This window comes from Trachypithecus francoisi, unplaced genomic scaffold (genome assembly GCF_009764315.1).
Source record: "Trachypithecus francoisi isolate TF-2019V2 unplaced genomic scaffold, Tfra_2.0 Lachesis_group21, whole genome shotgun sequence".
Classification (NCBI taxonomy): domain Eukaryota; kingdom Metazoa; phylum Chordata; class Mammalia; order Primates; family Cercopithecidae; genus Trachypithecus; species Trachypithecus francoisi.
The window spans coordinates 3,444,658-3,450,657 of NW_022681467.1; positions in this window are offsets into that span (position 1 = coordinate 3,444,658).

Sequence of the window (6,000 nt, forward strand, 5' to 3'; positions counted from 1 at the left end):
AAGCATACAGGAGAATTCTGAGACCCAAATCTTCACCATGCAAACTGGCTGATGTACAGAAAGCCTTCTGGTGGATCAAGACTCAGTCTACATCAGGACAGACCAGCACACTGCAAACCTTCCACCACATTCCCTCACATGTCCACGGCAGGCATCATTATTCAGTCATAGCAGTCTTGGCTTCTTGGCTCAGTCATAGCCTCAGAATCCTTCTTAACACATCGCTTCAATCTGCTGTGCCCAGGAGAGCTATCCATGGTGCTGTCTTAGCGCTTGACCTCAGATTCTCCCTTGCCTGTGGCTTTAGCTTACTGGAGTTGTTTGCCAAGCCATAGCAGTTCTTGCAGCTGACTCTGCCTTCGCCCAGCCCTTTCTATGCTGCCCTAGCAGTTGATCATCTCCATCTTGACCTGTCTACCATGCCTCTTGCTAATCTCCAGCATCTGCCCTGGGTCTTTCCAGCTGCCTGACCATTTTTTCTGCTTTACATCAGCGATGACTGCCCCTCACCGCAACAGATACAGCCCCACCCTTCCCAAAACTCCAGTGCAAAGGATGCCCACATCTCTCTCCAGGCAGAAAATACAACTGATTGGGCCACTCAAGTCAGAGTTCTGACTGACTGCTTCACTGACTAGCTCAATATCACACAAAACAGTCAAATCTGATGTCACCCAGCCCTGTTCATGGTAATCCCCTGAACCCATCCCATTCTACAGGGCTTGGCGAGGCTGCTTGTAGGTGCCATCCCCACATGAAGCCAAGTAGCCAACTTTGGGAAGAACATTCTGAATTTCCCCCGGCTCTGCCCTGTTAACTTCTGCAGACAAGCCTGAATATTTCTCTGCACTGCTAGTCTCTATTTTGGGTCACACTAGGCTCCGAGTACCACATGGGAATGTAGGATGTTTTTATGAGCCTGTTTCACTTAAAAAGGACTCTATCAGTTCTTCCTCCATTTCTAGTGGAGTGGTTGCAGCTGTGTGCAGTTTTTCCATTTTTTTCCTATTTTTGAAATCTTCCCCCAGACTTTTCAAGAAATTTTTACATTCTGGAGAAACTGGAAGCTTTAAAAGGATTCGGGTTCAGACATTAGGGCCTAAAATAATCTCTTGTGGCCTCCATGTAATCAAGCTAACACAGCAACAAAACACTGGTAGATAAAAAGAAAGTAAACTTACCCCAGGAAATAAGCTTAATGGCAGACCTGATCTAAGCTGCCCCTAACTTCAGATTCCATTGTTCAAACCCAGGCCACTACTCCTAAGTGATTACGGTAGTAATCTACACAAACTCTAAAACTGGTGTCGCTCCCCTAAGTGATGGGCACTGTTCTGGATTTGCATATCCAGTTCATTTAAATATCACCGTAGCTCTATGAGGCAGGTAAAATTAGTGTGCCCACCTGAGGGTGAGGAAACAGGTATGGGAGAAGGACAGACTCTGCCCGGGCCTCAGGGGGAAGGGCAAACTCTGTGCTCAGGCCCCATGGGGGAGAGTGGACTCTCTGTGCCTAGGACATCATTCCAAGGGGGAGAGTATTGGCTGAGTCAGGCTTTAAGGTCATACGATTTGTCCTAGAGCCACCTGGACCACCACATAGCACAAGATGTTGAGAAGAAGCTGGGAAGTTTTCGAACGAAGTAGATTTGCCCAACTATCCAACAGGATCATACTTAGTGACTTTTGTCTAATGGCGGGTAAGGGACCATTCCTGACTATGTTGAGGTCATACATCCAAGGCGAGGGTGAAGCATTGAAAATCCTTACTGCGGAGTCAGGTGGGATCAGAAGACACAGCACCCTCCAACCCTGGCAGGTCTCTGTGTTTGTGGGGGGCTCTCAGTGGCCATGTCCTGCTCCATGTAGAATAAGCCACATGATCCTCTCTCCTTCGAGGTTCCAACACTTACAAAAGCCCTGCTTCACAGGGTCGGCTTATGTCACAGAAGGGAGGTTTGTGGATGCCTTAAATTGCCCCTCCCTGATAACACTGGGTGCCCTTTTCTTCATGAGTGTGTGGTGATTGTACTGTTTGTATTAAAATCTCACCCACAATTGCCCAGCCAAGCAGTAGGGTTTGAAATGTGGTGCCTTCACTTTTCACAGGCCATTTGAATCCTCTCTTTAGCACAGCTCAAATACTGCAAGTCAAACTTGCGTCCTGAAATCCCAGACAGCTCTGAAGAAGGTCGCTCAACAGCAGAACACCCTGTCCGATTCTGCCTGCAGGTTTCCCCTGGTCTGAGTCCCTTCCACATATGGGCTTCACCTCTCTTAAAGATCTGGCTTTCACACTCACCCACAGGCCTGAGAGAAAGCTACTGAACCTCTCAAGATCTCACTTTTCTGATTTTATAAATGGGCAGAAAAATGAACGTGTATAAATCTCTGGCCTCTGGTGGTTTGCAGATGGCAGAGCCTCAACTGATGTGGGTTCCTGCTGCGAGCAGGGCGAGTAGAGGAGGAAGCATGGCTTTTATTCCTGGCTTGGTTGTTCTTAGTATCCTCCCAGACCAGGATTCTGCACAGAGCGCTTCATGAGTGTGCTTTCAGCTCAAGCTCCTTTCCCTCTGCCTTCCAACACCTGCCCTGGCAGTCTTCTCCCTCTCTCTTTCTTCCTTCTGTCCTCTCCTGTCCTCTCTTTTTTTCTTCCTCCTCTCTCCTTCTCTTCTCTTTATGCTTCCTCTCCCCATTCCCTCCTCTCTCTTTCCTCTCTTTCTTTCTTGCTCCCTGTCGGTGCCCAGCTCCATGAAATAAGACTGGGCTGGTTGTGTTCTGTGATTTGATTAGGAGGTAACTCGTCTTTGCGTTCGTCAGTCCTGACAGGTTGCATGCTGAGGCATGCCCGAATCTGAATGCATCTTTCTCCCCTCCTGCTACTCCTCCCTTCTGCCACTATCCTTTCCTTGTGCGTGGACATCCCTACAGACTTCTTTGCTTCCATCTGAGCCTGCCAGTCATTCTGTTTACCTCAGAGCTGTCAATATGACTTATAGAAATTGCAGATTGTAGATAAAAAGAAATGTTTTTTTTTCCTGGGGATGTTCCTCCATCCCCTTGGCAGAAACCAAGGGCTGACCACCTCCCCCCACCCCCAAGAATAAACCCTAATGCCTTTCTCTGTTTGCAACCTAACCCCTGATTCTTTCCAGTTTTATAGTCAGACAAGCTCCAAACCAAGGAGGCAATATCACTTTCAAGTCTAATTTATCAATATGAAAACCAATAGGTCCTTTGACGATGTCAGCCCACACAGATTAAAAAAAGAGAAAGAGATTTAGAAAAAATAATGATGGACATTAAGAAATATTTAAAACCTATTGAAATGTCAGAACCTTTGCAAAGGAAGCTACAAGTGATGTGAACAAGAAGGTAGCTTTCTAGGGTAGAGAACAGAATTACAGGACATACTCATTAAGTGGCACAGGTGGAATTGTCAGTGTTACTGAAATGGCTTTGAGGAAACAAAAAGAACTGACAGGAGAATCAATCCTTATTAGACACAGTTTTTTTTTTTTTCCATCCTGATTATGAGTCACAGGCAGCACTCCCTGTGTTGAAATGTCCCTAAGTGCCTCTGTCTTGTGGAAGGGTGGTTATTTCGGGCATCTCTCCTTTGAGAGATGCCAAGTGCTGAGAACTTGAAGGCCAGGTTCCATCAATCTGTGGTTTCCCAGAGGCTGGGTATTCAGGGACAACAGCTGGAAATCATTAGGTTCTCAAAAGAAAGCTGACCTTAAAATTGCAGGCCTCCTTAATTGTTCTAACACTTAGTTGCATGCAAAAGAATGCCATTTCCTGCACATGTTCTCAGGCACAAATCCCTGCCTAGATGAGACTAAATTTCCAAATGGGCAGAAAACGAACCCTTGCACACCACAGCGAAAGGAAGTCCTATGACGTGTGGGAGAGCGACCCCAAACCTAATCCTGACCCTGCTCCTCATCAGCTCTGGGACCTGGCATTAGCTCTTCCTCTCTCCAGCACGAGTGTCCTCACTGGTAACAGGCAAGGACAGGGGCTCCTTTGATCTTATTGTCTCTTTCCTAAACATGATTTGCGGTACGTATAGGATAAACACACGACAAGATAAAAATAAATATAAAAAATGGATGGAGTCGGAAGGATGAAGGAGAAAGGCAGTAGTGTTGGAAATGATGTTAAAAATAAAACAATAACTGATGGAATCAAGTCATTACTTTGCTAGAGGCAAGTCACCAAGTTTGGACTTGATTTCCCAGCAAGCTGTGCAAAGAGAAAGGCAATAAACGGTGAATGGCAGTGCAAAGCTACCCACTGGTAGTTTAACAATATCACTCCAGGGCTCTCTCCCTTCCCTGGGTCATTTCCGCACCACCCACCTAGGATGCAATTTAGGCCTGAATGGGATTGTCACTGAGCACCGTGCCCAGCAGTTCACTAATGCACACGGCAGGCTCGGCTCGCTGGCTCCTGCAGCTGCTCTTTAGCGCTGCTGCCTTAACCCCAAAAGGTAAAATGTTAACATCATATAACTTCTTACAAAATGCAGGGTACTTGTGGCTCTGCGTATGGTGCTCTAGGCTCAGTGTGGATGGTGTGAACCTTTCAACCCCCTCTCTGCCCTCAGGAACTTAAACATCTGTTTGTGGAGTCAGGTCACAGTACCCCCGATTTGTGGTGGTGATATACTGTCTTAGAGTGGGTCCCCCTCAGCAGCCAACTCTGAGACAAGGATCTGAGTGTAAACGGTTTATTTGTGTGATCCCAGGAAATGCAAATAGGAAGGGGGAAGTGAGTCAAGGAAGGAGGCGAGTTCGTCCTGGGTTCACGATAGAAAGAGAGTCACTGCAAAGGGTTGTGAGCTGAGAAGAAAGGAGAGGCCTTATAGCAAGAAGGAATTATCCCCCAGACACCTCTCCGTTACAAAGTCAGTCATCAAGTCCTATTTTTAATCATAATATTCATTGGTAGATAGAGTGGAGAAAAACTAAAGACATTATGGTGCCATGGGGGCCAGTGAGCACAAAGTGTGACAATGGGTGGGTTGGTCTCCAGTGTTGGAGGCGGGAGGATGGTCAGAGAGTACATTCTGTGAGTGCCCACTGGCTGGGATACTCAGCTGTCTGCAGGGCATGCAGTCAGTGCCACACCCATATCCTCAGGCCCTGCCATCTGAGACCCTGGACACAGCAACATTTAATTACATACTTTGCAACTATGAATGCTACAATGTAACCCTTATTGTAATGGGTCATTCTGAGGACTATTTCCTTTTTTATGGCATTATTGGGGAAAAGGGGATTTTCTTTTGTAGACATTTGGTGAGCACCTTTATGTGATTTACATAAGCTGTTCACACGCTTTGTGTCTCTCAACACTTCATATGTCTTTGTTCTCTATGCCCACCAATAGCCTTTTTTATTCTTTTTATCCTCTCAGATGCTCTGATTCTGAGACGGAGATGCCCACTGAATAAGCGCTGTGCTTAGAGCTAGATCTAGAGCAACTGTGGAGACCAGTGAAAGAGCTTGGGCTTTGGGCTCCAGCCCTGTTTGCCAATTCTAGAACCTGGGCAATTACTTAGCCTTCCAAAGTCCTAGTTTCTTCAACGGTAGAGTGGGGATAAACATCATTATCCTCAATCTCAAGTTGTTTTGACAATCAAGCCAAAAAAGAACATAATTTTCGTATCCGGTACAAAATAAGGGCTCAGTGAATTAGAATGGCATTCTCGTGTATATATGAGGATTTTATAAATGTAAATAGTCTAAGCCATTAGCTTTGGTGATGATTAATCTTGGTGTTTGAATTTAGATCTAACAAAAGGTCTACAAAAAATCAATATGAAGTTACAGTAGAGGAAGAAAAACAAAACAAAATGAAAACCACTCAAATCACAAAGAACAAAACAAGAAAGCTTAGATGGACTTTTCCTGTACAATCCATGATATTTAGCAGCCTCTGCTGTGGACCTCCATATCTTCTTATCACTCGCTGTTTTCCTGCACCCCAACC